Source organism: Zootoca vivipara, chromosome W (genome assembly GCF_963506605.1).
Source record: "Zootoca vivipara chromosome W, rZooViv1.1, whole genome shotgun sequence".
Classification (NCBI taxonomy): Eukaryota; Metazoa; Chordata; class Lepidosauria; order Squamata; family Lacertidae; genus Zootoca; species Zootoca vivipara.
This window is the reverse complement of record NC_083293.1, coordinates 1,687,313-1,707,201: the sequence shown is the minus strand read 5'-3', so window position 1 is coordinate 1,707,201 and position 19,889 is coordinate 1,687,313. Positions and strand designations below refer to the sequence as shown.

At 52.7% G+C, this 19,889-nt stretch overlaps 1 pseudogene; it reads right to left on the bottom strand.

Moving 5' to 3' along the window:
- Positions 1 to 19,889, bottom strand: part of LOC132591160 (coiled-coil domain-containing protein 180-like) — a 57,627-nt pseudogene that overhangs the window by 23,160 nt on the left and 14,578 nt on the right.

Sequence of the window (19,889 nt, the reverse complement as noted above, 5' to 3'; positions counted from 1 at the left end):
TTTTTGGGATTAAAATTAAGGATGTTCCCCCGCTTCTCCCCTTCGGACTTAGAGGCTTTGCTTGCCTTGGGTCGTTCTCCGCCTTGCGCTTGGGTCCCTCCGTTGTCTCACCTCGGCAGAGATGTAGGCTCCGGTGGTCCCCTCTCTCAGCGCCGCTGGCAGTGTTGTCCTGGTTCACCCCAGGACTTATGGGGGTTGCCAAGCCTCCGCGTTGCCCCCAGTAGACCTCTTTAGGCAGCCGCTCTTGCAGAGCTCCTGCTGAGCGCGTCCGAATCGGGTGCGAGGAAACAGGAAGTCCCCGGTGTGGATTTTTTTTGTCACACCCCCCATTGAAATTATTAAAATAAGGAAAAATAAGATACTTACAGTTGCAAGTGTTATTTTCTTGTTTTGTTTTTTTTACATTGTGAGCATAAGCACTTAAAACCCCCTTTTCCTAAAATCAAGATGCATATATTTTTAAGTTCTACTTATTATGAACATGTAAGAAATGGTGCTGAATTTCTAAAGCGACCTCTTTCGGTTTAAGCGCACCTATACATGCCTCTCCCAGAAGCCGTTCCCTTTAAGCTCAGATGTGCAGAGGCTGGTTGTAGCCGTTCAGCACTCTGCCCATGCACAAAGAAACTCTCATTCCTCATTCCTTCACATGTCCCAGGGTCAAACCCTGACACTGAAAAAAATGGTTCTGGCTGAGTCCTGAAGTCACATTAAATCCCAGTTCAAAGCAATGCCATTTGTCCATAAGAGGTTTTCCTGTACTGGTCCAGTAAAACGCTTCTGCTGCGCTGCACAGACCAGAAACAGTTCTCTTTGCAGAGCATTAAGCACAGCGGCTGGATTCTTGTTGTGGTAAAATCCTTGCAACTTTGCAGCAGAAACGACCCACGGAAGCCCAACTTTCGAAGACAGTTTTATTGCAGACAGATAACAGAAACACCTCCAGAGCTTTCAGACATGACAGCTCCACACCTCACAGGCAAACAAAACAAACGCTCTATATATACTGAGCATCTTAACAACTTAACGACTTAACAACTTAAATCACATGACCTTGCTAATTTGCCAGCGTCTTAGGTTTAAAGTCCTAAGAGTCCAGAGGCGAGCAAGTCCGTTTTGCCTTCCTCTTGATTATCAGCCAATATTTAGTGTATGAATTGAGTTACCAAAGGACTAACCTGCATGTGGATTTTCAATGATTTGTCAGGAGTTGGTGTCAGTTGAAGGAAAGCTGAACAGAGATGGAGGAGTAAGTATAAATCCCATCCATAGGGCCAGAACTTGAGAGAGCTGCTGTCCCTTGACGATGGACATGGAAGAAGCCAGGCCATTAGGTGCAACTTCTTCCATGAGTGTAGCACTCTTCTGGGAAAAGCCTCACCTATCCCAGAAAAAGAAAACTTCCTTCCATAGAACTCTTAAAAGGGCAGGAACACTCTCAAGGACTGACAAGGTAGTCAAGGGATCAAAGAACAGCAAGCAAGAGAAAACCCCACAAGGACACCCCTTAATAAAATGATGAAATCCATCAAGAACATCCCTGAACTCAGGTATGGGGAACCTCCTCATGTTACTGCACTACAACTCCCATCATCCCATCATCCCTGGTCGCTGGCTCTGCTTGCTGGGGCTGATGGTAGTTGTGGTTCATCAATGTCTGGCGGGCTAAACGTTCACCACATTGGTGCTAACAAAATGGTTCCTTGACAGCCAAGCGCCAATGTCACAATAAATAAATGTTGTTATTTTGGTTCGGTGGGTGCCTTGCTGCTGAGGGTGTTGTCTTCATTATAATGACCAGATTCACACAAACAGTGCTGGCCTCCCTTCAAGTACAGCTTTCCTCAACCTCGTTGCCTTCCAGATGTTTTGGATTGCAACTCCCACCATCCCTGAACTTTGGGAAGAAGATGGGAGCTGGAGTCTGGAGGGTACCAAGTTGGGGGAAACTGACATAGGTAATCAAGACTGAAGGACTGTGTTATGTACTGAGCTGAATCATAGAACAACAGGATCCAGAATCAGCAGTCTGATTGGTCCGCAGGAGCCACCCAATCCAACTCCAGGTGGAAGTGAATCCACAACCTGATTGGCCTGCAGGAGCAGCCAATCAGGCTGCTGGCAGAAGTCAATCCACAAACTGATTGGCCCACAGGTGTAGCCCTGAAGTAGCCAATCACGCAAAGCCCATTGTGTAAATAATGTATATAAGCAGATGGTTTTGGAGAAAAGGGCATTCTTCTTCTCCTTGATAACTACGAGCTGAATAAAGAGCATGAAATTCACTCTCGACTCCGAGTATATTTCACTGGCGACGAAGGTGGGATCTGTGCAAGCTGCGGGGAGAACCACGAGAGGAGGACCTGCCGCTTCCGCAACGCAGAGTGCAGGCAGTGCTGAAAATCGGGACACATCGCCCGGGTGTGTCGGGCTCTGCTCACCTGTCGACAAGCATCAGATGACCGACCCAGGAGCCCCAGGTCACACGGCACCATGCACCAAGGCAACTCGACGGAGATCACGGACTACCAGGTATTCCAGTTGCCCCATCCCAACACAGAGAAAATTTATGTAGAGGTACAGATAGAGGGAGCCCCATGCCGCATGGAGCTGGACACGGGTTCAACTCTATCCATAATCTCGGCCCGAACATTAAGGGAACTGTGCCCTAATGGGGGTCCTAAACTAAGGCCGGCCCCATTCACCCTCCGGGACTTCCAGAAACGTAAGGTCCCTACAATGGGGGTGGAGACCTTCAGGGTGCAATATTGAGGGCGAAAGCAACTACTAGACTTGCTGGTAGTTAAGGGCCCCTACGTTACCTTACTGGGACTGGCATGGTTTGGACCACTGGGGCTAGCCGTTACCGGGGTGAACCGCACTAGCTTACAAGTGGACGTGGACGCCATATGCAAAGAGTTTCCAGGGGTTTTCGACGGGGCACTGGGACGATATACAGGACCCCCCCCCATTGCCCTACAGCTAGACCCCGCGGTACGACCCATCAGGCACAAGGCCCGCCGGGTCCCATTTGCCCTGAAACCCCGCATAGACGAGGAATTGGACCGGCTCGTGGAGCAAGGAGTTCTGGAGCCGGTGCCTAATGCCCCCTGGGAAACCCCGATCGTCACACCCGTCAAGCCTAACGGTTCGGTCCGCATCTGTGCAGACTACAAATGCACCATAAAGAAGGCCCTCACGGCCCATGCATACCCAGTGCCAGTGGTCAGCCATGTCCTCGCCACCAATTTTTTTTGGCAAACTGGACTTGGCCCAAGCCTATCAACAGTTGCCTGTGGATGAAGCCACAGCAGAGGCTCAGACGATTGTGACGCACAGAGGGGCATTCAGAGTAAAGCGGCTGCAATTTGTCGTTAGCGTGGCACCGGGCATATTCCAGAATCTAATGGACTCTCTCCTTAAAGGGATTCCTGGCGTCACCCCCTTCTTCGATGATGTGCTGATCGCCGGGCCCACACCAGAGGAATTTGAGGACCGCCTCCGCTCCGTCCTGCACCGTTTCCAGACGGCGGGCCTCAAGGTGAAGCGGGAAAAGTGTTTACTAGGAGTGCCACAGGTGGACTTTCTGGGATTTAAGGTGGACGCAGAAGGGGTCCATCCAACTGGTGACAAGGTACGGGCCATTTGTGAGGCCCCAGCACCCAAGAACAAGCCCGAACTCCATTCATTCTTGGGACTATTGAACTTTTACCATGCCTTCCTTCCCCATAAGGCAGCGGTAGCGGAGCCCCTACACAGACTCCTAGATAAAAGGGCCCCTTGGGTGTGGGGCCAGTGACAGAGGCCCGCATTCCAGGCAGTCAAGGACTTGCTTGTCTCGAACTCGGTCTTGGCACACTTCGACAAGAGGCTGCCGGTGGTGCTGGCATGCGACGCCTCTCCCTATGGCATCGGCGCTGTCCTGGGACACCAACTCCTGGATGGAAGAGAGGTGCCGGTGGCATACTTCTCCCAGAGTCCCAGACTGTCAGGAGTATGGGCAGGAGTCAGGCTCTGGGGCCTGTAGTGCTTTGCAGGACTGGGGCCTGCCTCAGCTTGTGCTGGAGAAGCAAGGAGTGGCCACACAGGTGAAGACCTCAGCTTGTGCTGGAGAGGCAAGGAGTGGTCACTCAGGTGAGGCCACTTGATACCTCACTGCACCTGGTGGCAGGAGCTGGGAGGGATAAAAGCTAAGCATTTCCCTTCAGCTCTTTGCCACAGCAACTCTATCCCTGCCTGGTTGCATCTGGCCTCTTGATCCTTGCTCCTTGGACCCTTGCCTTGCCGACGTCTTGATCCTTGCTCCGTGGACCCTTGCCTTGCCGACGTCATGATCCTTGCTCCGTGGACCCTTGCCTTGCCGACGTCTTGATCCTTGCTCCGTGGACCCTTGCCTTGCCGACACCTTGCTTCTTGCTCCTTGGACCTTCGCCTTGCCGACACCTTGATCCTCGACCCTTGTACCTTCGCCTTGCTTCTTGTTCCTTGAACCTTCGCCGTGCTTCTTGTTCCTTGAGCCTTCGCCTTGCTCCTTGCTCCTTGGACCCTTGCCTTGCCGACGCCTTGCTCCTTGACTCCCAGACCTTCGCCTCTGCCTTGCTCCTTGACCCTGTGACTGCCTGCTGCTGGACCCTCAGCCCTGCACCTGTTCCTGCTTCTACACCACCATCTTGCCTCTGGTCCTGACGCCCGCCGACCGGACCGTGACACAGACGCTCGCCAAAGCCGAACGAAACTACTCACAGAGCGACAAGGAGGGTCTGGCCATCGTGAAGGGCGTAAAAAAATTCCACGATTTCTTGTACGGGCGGCCCTTTACCATAGTGACTGACCACAAGCCGTTGCTTGGCCTGTTTGCCCCTGAGAAGCAGACCCCCCAAGTGCTGTCTCCCCACGTCCTCAGGTGGTCAATTTTCCTCGCCGGCTACCAGTATGCACTAATTCACCACCCTGGGAAGGCAATGGGCCACGCAGACACTCTCAGCAGGCTACTACTACCAGAAACAGGCCCCGACCCAGCGCCTGCGCAAGAGGTTATGACCCTGGAGCTGCTTCCTGACAGACCCATTCAGGCACAAGAAGTTGTGTGCCATTCCACAAAAGATAGGGTCATCTCCTGGGTCCTGGACTGGGTGTGGCGAGGATGGCCCAGTAGCAGCCCCGGGCCAGAATTCGCTGGCGACACAACCCGCAAACATGAACTGTCGGCCAGCTGGGGAACCTCCAAGGGAACCCCCAGGGGAAGAAGGCTCAGAGCTAGGGGATTGGTGGTGGGATGATGATGAGTGGTCAGAGGGAGAAGAGGAAGCAGATTGGGAGAAGGACATGTTGGAAGCAGAAGAGGTAACAGGGTTTAGTGAGCAGGAACAGTCTGTGGCAGAGAGCAGTCCAGGCTCAGAGGCAGCAGCAGAGGAGGAGGTGTCAAGAGGCAGAGTGGAGGCAGACTGCTGAAGATTTCAGGGAGGCTCTATCTCCTGCTGTGACCAGCTGGTGGAGCAAAGAGACAAGACAAAGGAGCCTTAGGCTGCTGGGGAAGGAACCAGTGGAAGAGCCTTGGAGAGTGGTGGGAAGCACCTTCAGTCCTCACATCTGCCTCACTGGGCAAGACCTACTGGAAAGAGTTGATTTGATCACTAGGCCTGTGCTGCTTCGGTTTCTCTGAATAAAGAGTTAACTTCATTGACACCTGGGTGTTTTTTATTGCTCACTTACTCCTATCTTTGGCTACTGAAGGGGCAGGGTTTATAGGGTATTTGGCTCATGTGCTTATTTCCTATCATTCCTATAACAACCTTCAAATCAGATCTGTGACTTCTGTTCTCTCAAAATTTCTGGATACTGTGTGGCCTACCTTTTGATCTGAACAAATTATGAACAGAGACTGTGCCTAGATTTCTCTTGTTGGCTACAAAACCATGAAATCTTCTCACAATTAAGCCTATTCCATCTGGGTGCTGTTCTCACATTACAGCAGTGGTTCCCAAAGTAAGTGGTACTGCCTCCCCCCAAGGGGGTGGGATTACCTAGGAGGGGCACTAGGAAACAAGGGGGCAGCGGTACTACCCACTTTGGGAACGACTAACATAAATATAATAGAATTGAACTAAAAACGTTACATGTTTTGGCAAAGGCAAAAGGGAGCGTGACCGTTTCACCTTGGTCCCAGAATCACCTCTCCCATGATGTTGCTCACAGTTCCTCTCCTGAAGCAGCTTGCAAGGATGTGGGCCAGAGAAAGCAGTGGTGCTAGTTTCTGCTCCCATTTTTGTTGGAATTCTCCTATGATGTGAGGTGCAAGGGCTGCTGAAGGTGTTTTCCTGGCTTAAGACTGAGGGGCCAGGAGGAGGAAGGAATAGGCTGGTGCCTTCCAGGATGCTCACACAACCTACCTTTGCAATGTCCCATTTCTGCATCTATTCCTGTAGGTTGTGCCGTATCTGCTCCATGGAATCCTTGAAGAGCTGCTCATGATCTTGGTGGAGTTTGCCAATAACCAGCCGAACAATGTGAGGGAGCTGCTCCTCAAAGCTCTTCAGCTGATCCCGGAACTCTGTAAGGTTTGGGGGAAAGGAAAAAGAATGCAGCGCTATTTCCCTGCAAGCTAAGGAACTGACTCCCTCATAAGGCAGTGGACTCTCTTCTGTCAGAGGTTATTAAACAGAGGTTGGATGGCCACCTGTCAGGAATTCTTTAGCTGTGATTCCTGCATTGCAGGTTGTTGGACGAGGTGACCTTTGGGGGGGGGGGTTCCCTTTCAACTCTAGAATTCTATAGGACTTCCCGGAGAAATGAGTAAAAGATTGCAGCCCAAACTTACCAGAAATGCAGGCTACACGATACTAGTCTACCTGCAGTAAATACATCAGAAGCTTTTGCCCCAACACGTCAACACACAACTCATAGGTTTCTTGCAAGTATTCTGGCTGAGTAATCTGAAGCTTGTCCTTTTTGTAGAATTCCTTTGGAACATGGAGCAGGATAGAAAAAAGAGCTGGATGAAGATTCTGAGCCCTGGGGCAACAGAAGAGGGCAACAGAGATGCAAGGACAGCCTTGTTGGGCCTATATTGGCCAGGCAAGGGGGTTGATATTGTCCGCCCATCCTGTCCAACCCCAGGCTGATGGGACTGTGTTGGCATGAAACTAGGGATTTAAAAGGGTCTGGCTGTGGCAGAGAAGCTTTGGCGATACAGTATGAAAAACTTAATCAAGAGCTAAGAGTATGATATATAAATGACATGGGCATGTGCAGAATGCAACCTGTTGCCAGTGAGGAACCTCAGCATTTAATTCATTTTTTACATTTTACAGTTCCTAGTAATGGTGACTGATGAGTAAATCTTGACATGCTGTTATTTCATGCCTCTTAGTTAAATAAGAATTTGGGTTGAGGCTGACAACACCTTTATGAGCACATAAAGCTCATAAAGCTTTAGGGGTTGGTGAACTAAGAAGTTTGGAGGCCCTGATCTGGACTAGCATCCAAGGTCACACCTTAGCAGTGAAAGGCAGCTCACGACCACTGTCTTTGCTGCTGACAGCAGATGTTGAGTCATTATGATGCACTGTGAAATGGGAAAGTGGCTTTTGCCACAAGAACATGGGGATTGCCTTGGGGGCTACCAGGTACTTGTGGTGGTGTCAATGGCCACAATCACCCACATCTGTGTCCTGGAATGACTCAACATCCAGGGCATTTATTGAGGAAAAACTGGCAGCAATGAACTGCTTAGGAGCCACAGGGGACCCATAAACATATTTGTGGGACTGAGGAGCAGGGTTTTGGGACTTTGCAAAAGGTCCCTTCAACCCTAGAAAGGGCCCTGGCTGACAAACCTGATTTTTCCATTTCTTTTTTTTAAAGGTCTATTTCAACACAGTTCAACCCTACTTCCTGACAAACCCAGCTTCTATGCACTCTCAAACATTGATGAAGCCATCAGAAGGAAAGGAAACAGGAGCCAGGGACCCTCTGTGGGGTTGAGAGGCGCCCCCCCCCCTTCCAGGTAACAGCACATAAAACTGAATGTGCACAAGTTAAATGTTTGTAAGTTGTGAGTTACCTGCAATGTTGATTCCCTTGCCCTACTAGCCCAGAAAGATTTGCCTCTTGGCCCCGCTCACAGCTCTGCATCATTGGTTAATAATGGTGGAGGCAGAACATGTTGGCACCAGGATGCAAAAGAAGTGTTGCTATATATTATAGCTGGAAAGGGGGAGGATTCTCCCAACAGCTGGTTCTGCTCTGAAGCTGCATTACCAGGGTCATTAAAAAGGGAAAAGGAAATAAATCTAGTACTAGCCATAGCAAAAGTGCCCTTACCTCTGCAGAATTCATAATAATATCAAAGTTGTCCCACAGGATGCCGAAGATAATCCCTTTCAAATGTTCAGAACTAAAGGGAAAAGGGGGTTAAAGGGAGGTGCCTAGGAATAGATTTAATAATATTTACAGTACTACCATTATCAGTACATTGCATGTGGCTCAAGTCAATTCCATTTGGATAGAATCATCTCCAGTGTTCTGCTTTGAGAGGTGGCCTCAGTAAGGCAAGGCCACATCTGCACCATGGACAAGCTCCATGCAGGGCTCAGGCTAGTAACTCCATAAAAGAGCTCAGGTGTTGTTTCAGCACCATCTTCCTCAGACGGAGCCTTAAATAGGAGCTGGAGCTGTCATAGCTGGTGGCTCTGGCTTTGGTGGGAGGAGCCTCTTCATTTAAAGCGGCCCAGCCAGCTTTAGCAGTCATCAGCTCTGACAAAGCAGGGGAGATTGCGGTTTCACTACGGCTTCTGAGATGGATTCAGAGGCGGGCAATGCAGAGATATACCCACAAAATGGGCTGCTCTTGTGTCAGTGCTTTGGTTCAGTATATACCTTTTGGGCTGGCACTGAGTGCAATTCAGCCTCCTAGTCTGAATCTATTGCTTCATCCCTTGAAGAAGGGAAGTCTACCCCTGAGGTCAGGACACTCTCCTTTGCCAACTCAGAGGAGGAGAAAAGGGGTAGCAGTGCTATTCCATTGGCTGTCCTAAGAGACCCGCTACCCTCTGGCACTTCCTCAACTTGCCCACCAGGCAACCTGAATCTGTTACCATCCCAGCTGGTAACCGATGTCTGAGTTCCTTTGCTTTCCTTTCTCCCTCCCTTTGCCCTTTTCCTTTAATGTGATTTCTTTAATGTGTAAGTATGGAGGTAGGGACTGCTTCGCTTTTAGTGACTTTATACATCACTTGAAGGAGCCTCTTCAGCTGAAGAACAGACTAAGAAAACTTATCAAAGCACAAGTATTAACCATGGGGCTTACTCATTGTCTTGCGGCTTGTCTCCAAAGATCTGTATCTTCCTCTCAACCCGAGTGGTTTTTGTATATCTCTGTATGGAGCTGACACTGTTTTCGAAAGAAAAGGAATTGAAGCAGGGTGGTGGTGGTTGCTTCTCTGTTTCTCCCAGAAGTTGGTTATTCACCCCACCCCAATATCACAGACATATAATCACCGATAATTAAAATAAACCTGGGAAAGCCACCATGAAGTACGATCTGGAGCTAGCCTTTCCTAAGCTGGTGCGCTTCATATGCTTTGGAATTCAGCCCCCAATCCACTCTAGTCATTTCAGTTGCAGCCTTGGCTGACAACTCTTTTCAGCCACAGGGAAAAACTTGGGGTGGTATCCAGTGCTAGCCCTGTTGTATCAGGTCTATCTTAACCCAGCATCCTGTTCTCACAGTGGCCAACCAGATGCCTTTGGGAAACTGGTATTCAGAAGCACTGTTGCCTCTAACCATGAAGGCGAGCATAGCCATCATGGTCAATAGCCATTGATAAGTCTTATCCTCTAGAAATCTATTTAATCCTTTTTTTGAAGCCATTTAAGGTGGTGGCGACTGCTGCCACTACTGGGAGTGAGTTCAATAGTTATAACTATGCCCTGCTATGTCCTGAATCTGCTGGCACTCAGCTTCATTGGATGTCCACGAGTTCTGGTGTTATGAAAGAGAGACAATATTTTTTCTCTATCCACTTTTTTCATGCCATGGAGTAGATCCATTCAAGTCTAACTGAGGTTCATTAATTTCAATGGGTCTATTCTAAGACTTACTTGCATAAAACTGCTTACCTCCCCCCCCCCTCCCCTGGCTCTCCACCTTCTCATGTCATTTGTATATCACAAAAATAGCATAATAAATTTGCAGCAATATCTACAACATATAATTCATCATTAATGGTCAATGTATAAGTTCTTGGTTTGTGAATTGGTTTAAACAAAAACAAAGGAGAAACAGGACAGAACAGAGTTAACAAATAACATTCAACATTGTATAGCCAGAGCCCTCGTGGTTGTGCTTGCCACTAGCAAGTTTAATAAATGATGATGATAATCCAAAACATCTGAAGTTGCCAGGTTGGCAAAGGCTGATCTAGGCTATTTGGTATTCATATTGATTCCTGAGCCTATTTGAAGCTGATTTATTTGGGTGTGTTAAAAAGCAACATTGAAGTGTCTGTGAGTTATTCTTGAAAAATGTCCTTTCCAAGTGTGTGTCAGTGTGGGTAGGGTACGGTTGGAAGGGGAGGGGGAGATGCCACTGAAACAGAATGAGGGGGCAATTTTATAGTTTTCCTCACCTTCCTGACACCCGCTTGCCAAAGGAACTAGATTTCCGTGCAGACGTGAGAGACAAGTTGGTTTGAACATGGGTGCTTTCGCGATGGGAGACTCCACCAGAGAACGCTGGAGAAAATGGTTTTGGCATAAGCTCTAAGAAAAGAAGGAAGAGGACATTAAGTGGCAGGTGGGGACAGCTCAGAAGGTCAATGGCTTCCAGTGCTTGCTGGGGCCCCAACATCAGGAATGAGAGAGCTCCACCTTTTCTATCAGGCCCACTACTCTCACTTTGCACAGAGAATTTAGAAGCAATGTTTCCACGCAACATCACTTCTGAATTGAACAGGAGCAGCGGGGTGGATCAACAGGGTATGTCTTAGCCAAGATCCTCGCCAAATCCGGAAGCCAGCCCCATTTGTTGGGATCACACCTCCTATGGTTGTCTCCAACTAAGCTTTAGTCAGAGCAGACCTATTGAAATCAAGGAACCAAGTTCATGTTCATTTCAATGGGTTTACTCTGAGTAGGAACAGCATTGAATACAGCCCTAAAATGCACTCTCTTCTCTTGGGAGAGAAGCTGCCTTCTCCCGAGTCAGACCCCTGGACTATCTAGCTCAGTATTGTCTACACTGACTGGCAGAAGCGCTCAAGATTTTCAGGCAGGGGACATTCCCAGCCCAACTTGGAGGTGCTGGGGATTGAACATGGAAGCTTCTGCATGCAAAGCAGATGCTCTACCACTGAGCCGCACCTCTTCCTTGTTGTGCTTTGGCTACAGAGTGTTACAGGCCATGTTGGCAGAACCTTGAGATTGTCAGAATGCTGGTAATTTGTTTTTGTGAACCTAAGTTTATTTCTAGACCTCATGGTTGCAGAGAAAGGCTTGAAAGTGAGCAAGGCATCATGGGAATAATGGAAGCTGCTTTATATGTCCAGAAACATGGTCCGTCTAGCTCAGTACTATCTGCACTGACTGGCAGCAGCTCTCTAGAGTTTCAGACAGGGTATCTTTCCCAAGTTCTACCTGGAAATGCCATTGGGGATTGAACCTGGGACAATAAATTAATAATGAAGCTTACACTAAAGGAGGCAAAATACTATTACAATTGCAAAGTGTACATTTCAGCGAGGCTTTCAAAGAACCATGTACCCCAAAAGTAATTATTGTTATACTGAAGAATGCTCTAAACAGCTGACAAAAAGACAAGTTTCTGGATACGGTCCTGTTTCAAAGATATTCCTCTGTTTCAAGGCTCTGATTGCAGTTTTCACAAATGGGAGGACTTCAAAAAAGTTACTCAATTTCAAGACGGGGAAAACCACTGCAATGGTCCAGAATGATAGGCAGGTAGAAATGAATACTTTGTTTGATATTTTGTCTACACTATTGTAAACTTCATTTTTAATATATTGTGGTTACAGTCCTGTTGCCTTGGAGCACTATTTCTGAGGTGGTTTTGTGTGAAATGGGGCATAGTGTCCAGCAGCTGATGCCAAACCCAATGCTAGCCAATGCAAGCATTGCCAAAACCATGCACTGTGCCCAAGGACCTCTTCTGGTGCCTGCAAAAGGTCTCAGCAAATATCCACCCCCAAATCACCAAAGTGTGAGAATGACTGCTTGCTCTTCCTACTTGGTTCCCATCTGCACAGACTCCACCTCTCCCTTGAGCATCCGCATGGCGGACATTTTGTGACCAGCAGCCACAGTGCTCTGTCAGAACTCCAATTGTGACCAGTGGGCCCAAAAAGTTTTGGCAACTCTGTGGTGGATAGCCATACTGATTGATAGGTAGCCTACATGTGAAGGTATGTAAAAACAGTGTGTGAAATGATATAGTTAGGAGAATCTGTTTTTGCAGACTGTATTAAGAATATGTTGAGAATGTGTTTTTTTTGCGGGGTGGAGAATGTTTGTGCTGGAAAAAATCAGCCTTAGACCAGTTTGAAGCAGACAATTAATTCTTCTTGCTGAATCAAGCACGCTTTTCCTCAGAGAACGCATCCTGATTTCAAAGTGTGTGTGTAAGGCTAAGGCAAGGGAATGCTTCTATATAAGCCTGTGTAATTTATAGGCCTGTGAACTCTGCTTTTGCAGGTTCACATTGGCTGCTGCTGTTCTGATCTAGTAAAGCTGTCTTAACCATTGCAACTGGTGTGGTTAATTGAAGGAAATCTGTTACAACCCCCTGAGCTAAGCTGTGTGGCTGCAATGATTGCCTGCATGGAAGGTCTCCTTGTGCCCACCTGGTCCTGTTCCTGTTGCAGCGGACTGCAAGCGCTCTTTCTCCTGATTAGCATCTGTCAGTCTTCTGGAGCGATGGGATCTGAAACAAGCTCAACACAGGTTAAGACTCAGATCCTGGGAATTTGTAGGGGATTTCTTTTGACCCATAAAGCTTTCTTTCCTTTTTTGACATTATTTACAAAAACAGAGGTCCTTCCAGTCTTACATTCCCTTACTTGTATTCCACTATTTGACAAAGCAATTTAATCTTTCAGTGAAGTCAACACTCCATGACCTCCCTTCCCTCCTTTGGACTAGAGCTCAGTTAACTTGTCTCAGCCAATTCAGTGCACTTTATTTAAGCATTCTTTCTCTGTTGGAGTTTGGTGACACTTCCATTTTCTGGCCCACATCATTCTAGCACAGGCATCCCCAAACTGCGGCCCTCCAGATGTTTTGGCCTACAACTCCCATGATCCCTAGCTAACAGGTCCAGTGGTCGGGGAAGATGGGAATTGTAGTCCATAACATCTGGAGGGCCGAAGTTTGGGGATGCCTGTTCTAGCAGTTGGGTAGCCAACATGAAGTCCTCTTTATGTTGTTGGGATTGCAACTAACATCATCCCTGACCATTAGCCACACTGGCTGGAGTCCAACAACATCTGGAGGGCACCACATTGGCTACTCCTTGCCTCCATTAGGGTGAGTGGAGCGCCACCCTACCAACCGCAGTCTGCTCTCAGTCAGTCTCCACCTGCCTGCCTTCTTACAGCCAGTTCAGGGAAACTAGTCACTGGCTGTCAGCTTCCTCCTCCTTAGTCAGTTTTGCTCTCTTAGCAGGGAGGAGGATGGGAATAAAACAAGAATTAACCAGCTGCCTGTGATTGGCTCTGGTTCTGCCTGCCTCTGGCTTTGGCTCCATCTCCTTTTGGGTGTCTCTTCCTTCTGCCCTCCCAGTCCCAACAGTCAACAGCCATCACTGCTACCATTCTCTGCAGTGAGTTTAAAAACCATCTGGAGGCATTTATTCATGAGCATCTCCCACCTTGCTTATGGGCTTGGGGTTTACTGTGCTCTCAGTCTCCACCACTTTTGCAAGAACCAGAACCATCCCACCCCTTCCCCTTCAATACCTACCCAATGAGGTGCTTGACCACACTAATTGCTGCATCATCAAAGGCCGGCTTCCCCATCCGACTTGGGTTCAACAGTGATGTGCATTCAACACCCATCACAAATGTCTTGCTCTCCTGCAGCATGCTGTCTGATTGGATGGAGGTTGTCATGGAGGTAGGGATTGTGGGGTCTTGTACATAAGAGAACACAGGGTCCTGCGTCGGAAAGGAGCAAAACAGATGAAGCATCCTATTGGACCAAACCAAAGGTCAATTTCCCCAGCTTCCGGCTTCCAACGTTGCTAGCCAAGTGCCTTGGGGGAAGCCACAAGAACAACATAGCGACCTGCCTTATACTAAGTCAGATGGTTTATCCTTTTAGTTCAGCACTGCTTACACTGACTGGCAGTAGCTCTCCAGGGATTCAGGCAGGGAGTCTTTTCCATGCTTACCTGGAGATCCTGGGAACTGAACCTGGGGCCTTCTCCATGTGAAGCAGATGCTCTAATATTGAGCTACAGCCCTTCCCCAAAGGGGCAGCTTTAAGCTTTACAGATCCACAAATTTTCCCATCAACATTATGTGTCATTTTGCCCATTGATTGCCAGGGAACTGTCTTCTTGCTTTTGTTATTCTTGTGTAGCAGTACATTGTACACAAATGGCACCAGAGAGACAAATAATCATCACAATCATTCACCATGAGGATCTATTTACCAGTTCGAGCAGGCAATTGAGATACATGCTTCTCTTCTTCAGTTCTTCCATCACAAACTTGGCAAACTCATAGAGTGCTTCTGAAGTTACAGACTGAGAGAAATAAACAAACCAGTCCTCCTGCTGCCCAGGAGGACTCCCCTGCGTGAGTGCCTGCAGGTCCTGTCCCTGCCTCTCACCACCTGGCCTAGGGCGGGGCCTGGCAGGCCTCAAATAGGTCTGCTGCTTCCACCGCTGCTGCTGCCCAGGAGGACTCCTCTGCGTGAGTGCCTGCAGGTCCTGTCCCTGCCTCTCACCACCTGGCCTAGGGCGGGGCCTGGCAGGCCTCAAATAGGTCTGCTGCTTCCACCGCTGCTGCTGCCCAGGAGGACTCCCCTTTCGTGAGTGCCTGCAGGTCCTATCCCTGCCTCTCACCACCTGGCCTAGGGCGGGGCCTGGCAGGCCTCAAATAGGTCGTCTGCTTCCACCGCTGCTGCTGCCCAGGAGGACTCCTCTGCGTGAGTGCCTGCAGGTCCTGTCCCTGCCTCTCACCACCTGGCCTAGTGCGGGGCCTGGCAGGCCTCAAATAGGTCGGCTGCTGCCCAGGAGGACTCCCCTGCGTGAGTGCCTGCAGGTCCTGTCCCTGCCTCTCACCACCTGGCTTAGGGCGGGGCCTGGCAGGCCTCAAATAGGTCTGCTGCTTCCACCGCTGCTGCTGCCCAGAAGGACTCCCCTTTCGTGAGTGCCTGCAGGTCCTGTCCCTGCCTCTCACCACCTGGCCTAGGGCGGGGCCTGGCAGGCCTCAAATAGGTCTGCTGCTTCCACCGCTGCTGCTGCCCAGGAGGACTCCTCTGCGTGAGTGCCTGCAGGTCCTGTCCCTGCCTCTCACCACCTGGCTTAGGGCGGGGCCTGGCAGGCCTCAAATAGGTCTGCTGCTGCCCAGGAGGACTCCCCTGCGTGAGTGCCTGCAGGTCCTGTCCCTGCCTCTCACCACCTGGCCTAGGGCGGGGCCTGGCAGGCCTCAAATAGGTCTGCTGCTTCCACCGCTGCTGCTGCCCAGGAGGACTCCTCTGCGTGAGTGCCTGCAGGTCCTGTCCCTGCCTCTCACCACCTGGCCTAGGGCAGGGCCTGGCAGGCCTCAAATAGGTCTGCTGTTGCCCAGGAGGACTCCCCTGCGTGAGTGCCTGCAGGTCCTGTCCCTGCCTCTCACCACCTGGCTTAGGGCAGGGCCTGGCAGGCCTCAAATAGGTCTGCTGCTTCCAGCTCTGCTGCTGCCCAGGAGGACTCCTCTGTGTGAGTGCCTGCAGGTCCTGTCCCTGCCTCTCACCACCTGGCCTAGGGCGGGGCCTGGCAGGCCTCAAATAGGTCTGCTGCTTCCACCGCTGCTGCTGCCCAGGAGGACTCCCCTTTCATGAGTGCCTGCAGGTCCTGTCCCTGCCTCTCACCACCTGATTAGGGCGGGGCCTGGCAGGCCTCAAATAGGTCTGCTGCTTCCACCGCTGCTGCTGCCCAGGAGGACTCCCCTGTGTGAGTGCCTGCAGGTCCTGTCCCTGCCTCTCACCACCTGGCCTAGGGCAGGGCCTGGCAGGCCTCAAATAGGTCGGCTGCTTCCACCGCTGCTGCTGCCCAGGAGGACTCCCCTTTCGTGAGTGCTTGCAGGTCCTGTCCCTGCCTCTCACCACCTGGCCTAGGCCGGGGCCTGGCAGGCCTCAAATAGGTCTGCTGCTTCCAGCTCTGCTGCTGCCCAGGAGGACTCCCCTTTCGTGAGTGCCTGCAGGTCCTGTCCCTGCCTCTCACCACCTGGCCTAGGCCGGGGCCTGGCAGGCCTCAAATAGGTCTGCTGCTTCCAGCTCTGCTGCTGCCCAGGAGGACTCCCCTTTCGTGAGTGCCTGCAGGTCCTGTCCCTGCCTCTCACCACCTGGCTTAGGGAGGGGCCTGGCAGGCCTCAAATAGGTCTGCTGCTTCCAGCTCTGCTGCTGCCCAGGAGGACTCCCCTTTCGTGAGTGCCTGCAGGTCCTGTCCCTGCCTCTCACCACCTGGCTTAGGGCGGGGCCTGGCAGGCCTCAAATAGGTCTGCTGCTGCCCAGGAGGACTCCCCTGCGTGAGTGCCTGCAGGTCCTGTCCCTGCCTCTCACCACCTGGCCTAGGGCGGGGCCTAGCAGGCCTCAAATAGGTCTGCTGCTTCCACCGCTGCTGCTGCCCAGGAGGACTCCCCTTTCGTGAGTGCCTGCAGGTCCTGTCCCTGCCTCTCACCACCTGGCCTAGGGCGGGGCCTGGCAGGCCTCAAATAGGTCTGCTGCTTCCAGATCTGCTGCTGCCCAGGAGGACTCCCCTTTTGTGAGTGCCTGCAGGTCCTGTCCCTGCCTCTCACCACCTGGCTTAGGGCGGGGCCTGGCAGGCCTCAAATAGGTCTGCTGCTGCCCAGGAGGACTCCCCTGCGTGAGTGCCTGCAGGTCCTGTCCTTGCCTCTCACCACCTGGCCTAGGGCGGGGCCTGGCAGGCCTCAAATAGGTCTGCTGCTTCCACCGCTGCTGCTGCCCAGGAGGACTCCCCTTTCGTGAGTGCTTGCAGGTCCTGTCCCTGCCTCTCACCACCTGGCCTAGGGCGGGGCCTGGCAGGCCTCAAATAGGTCTGCTGCTTCCAGCTCTGCTGCTGCCCAGGAGGACTCCCCTTTCGTGAGTGCCTGCAGGTCCTGTCCCTGCCTCTCACCACCTGGCCTAGGGCGGGGCCTGGCAGGCCTCAAATAGGTCTGCTGCTTCCAGCTCTGCTGCTGCCCAGGAGGACTCCCCTTTCGTGAGTGCCTGCAGGTCCTGTCCCTGCCTCTCACCACCTGGCTTAGGGAGGGGCCTGGCAGGCCTCAAATAGGTCTGCTGCTTCCAGCTCTGCTGCTGCCCAGGAGGACTCCCCTTTCGTGAGTGCCTGCAGGTCCTGTCCCTGCCTCTCACCACCTGGCCTAGGGCGGGGCCTGGCAGGCCTCAAGTAGGTCTGCTGCTTCCAGCTCTGCTGCTGCCCAGGAGGACTCCTCTGCGTGAGTGCCTGCAGGTCCTGTCCCTGCCTCTCACCACCTGGCCTAGGGCAGGGCCTGGCAGGCCTCAAATAGGTCGGCTGCTTCCACCGCTGCTGCTGCCCAGGAGGACTCCCCTTTCGTGAGTGCTTGCAGGTCCTGTCCCTGCCTCTCACCACCTGATTAGGGCGGGGCCTGGCAGGCCTCAAATAGGTCTGCTGCTTCCACCGCTGCTGCTGCCCAGGAGGACTCCCCTGTGTGAGTGCCTGCAGGTCCTGTCCCTGCCTCTCACCACCTGGCCTAGGGCAGGGCCTGGCAGGCCTCAAATAGGTCGGCTGCTTCCACCGCTGCTGCTGCCCAGGAGGACTCCCCTTTCGTGAGTGCTTGCAGGTCCTGTCCCTGCCTCTCACCACCTGGCCTAGGGCGGGGCCTGGCAGGCCTCAAATAGGTCTGCTGCTTCCAGCTCTGCTGCTGCCCAGGAGGACTCCCCTTTCGTGAGTGCCTGCAGGTCCTGTCCCTGCCTCTCACCACCTGGCCTAGGGCGGGGCCTGGCAGGCCTCAAATAGGTCTGCTGCTTCCAGCTCTGCTGCTGCCCAGGAGGACTCCCCTTTCGTGAGTGCCTGCAGGTCCTGTCCCTGCCTCTCACCACCTGGCTTAGGGAGGGGCCTGGCAGGCCTCAAATAGGTCTGCTGCTTCCAGCTCTGCTGCTGCCCAGGAGGACTCCCCTTTCGTGAGTGCCTGCAGGTCCTGTCCCTGCCTCTCACCACCTGGCCTAGGCCGGGGCCTGGCAGGCCTCAAATAGGTCTGCTGCTTCCACCGCTGCTGCTGCCCAGGAGGACTCCTCTGCGTGAGTGCCTGCAGGTCCTGTCCCTGCCTCTCACCACCTGGCCTAGGCCGGGGCCTGGCAGGCCTCAAATAGGTCTGCTGCTTCCAGCTCTGCTGCTGCCCAGGAGGACTCCCCTTTCGTGAGTGCCTGCAGGTCCTGTCCCTGCCTCTCACCACCTGGCCTAGGGCGGGGCCTGGCAGGCCTCAAATAGGTCTGCTGCTTCCAGCTCTGCTGCTGCCCAGGAGGACTCCTCTGCGTGAGTGCCTGCAGGTCCTGTCCCTGCCTCTCACCACCTGGCTTAGGGCGGGGCCTGGCAGGCCTCAAATAGGTCTGCTGCTGCCCAGGAGGACTCCCCTGCGTGAGTGCCTGCAGGTCCTGTCCCTGCCTCTCACCACCTGGCCTAGGGCGGGGCCTAGCAGGCCTCAAATAGGTCTGCTGCTTCCACCGCTGCTGCTGCCCAGGAGGACTCCCCTTTCGTGAGTGCCTGCAGGTCCTGTCCCTGCCTCTCACCACCTGGCCTAGGGCGGGGCCTGGCAGGCCTCAAATAGGTCTGCTGCTTCCAGATCTGCTGCTGCCCAGGAGGACTCCCCTTTCGTGAGTGCCTGCAGGTCCTGTCCCTGCCTCTCACCACCTGGCTTAGGGCGGGGCCTGGCAGGCCTCAAATAGGTCTGCTGCTGCCCAGGAGGACTCCCCTGCGTGAGTGCCTGCAGGTCCTGTCCTTGCCTCTCACCACCTGGCCTAGGGCGGGGCCTGGCAGGCCTCAAATAGGTCTGCTGCTTCCACCGCTGCTGCTGCCCAGGAGGACTCCCCTTTCGTGAGTGCCTGCAGGTCCTGTCCCTGCCTCTCACCACCTGATTAGGGCGGGGCCTGGCAGGCCTCAAATAGGTCTGCTGCTTCCACCGCTGCTGCTGCCCAGGAGGACTCCCCTGCGTGAGTGCCTGCAGGTCCTGTCCCTGCCTCTCACCACCTGGCCTAGGGCAGGGCCTGGCAGGCCTCAAATAGGTCGGCTGCTTCCACCGCTGCTGCTGCCCAGGAGGACTCCCCTTTCGTGAGTGCTTGCAGGTCCTGTCCCTGCCTCTCACCACCTGGCCTAGGGCGGGGCCTGGCAGGCCTCAAATAGGTCTGCTGCTTCCAGCTCTGCTGCTGCCCAGGAGGACTCCCCTTTCGTGAGTGCCTGCAGGTCCTGTCCCTGCCTCTCACCACCTGGCCTAGGGCGGGGCCTGGCAGGCCTCAAATAGGTCTGCTGCTTCCAGCTCTGCTGCTGCCCAGGAGGACTCCCCTTTCGTGAGTGCCTGCAGGTCCTGTCCCTGCCTCTCACCACCTGGCTTAGGGAGGGGCCTGGCAGGCCTCAAATAGGTCTGCTGCTTCCAGCTCTGCTGCTGCCCAGGAGGACTCCCCTTTCGTGAGTGCCT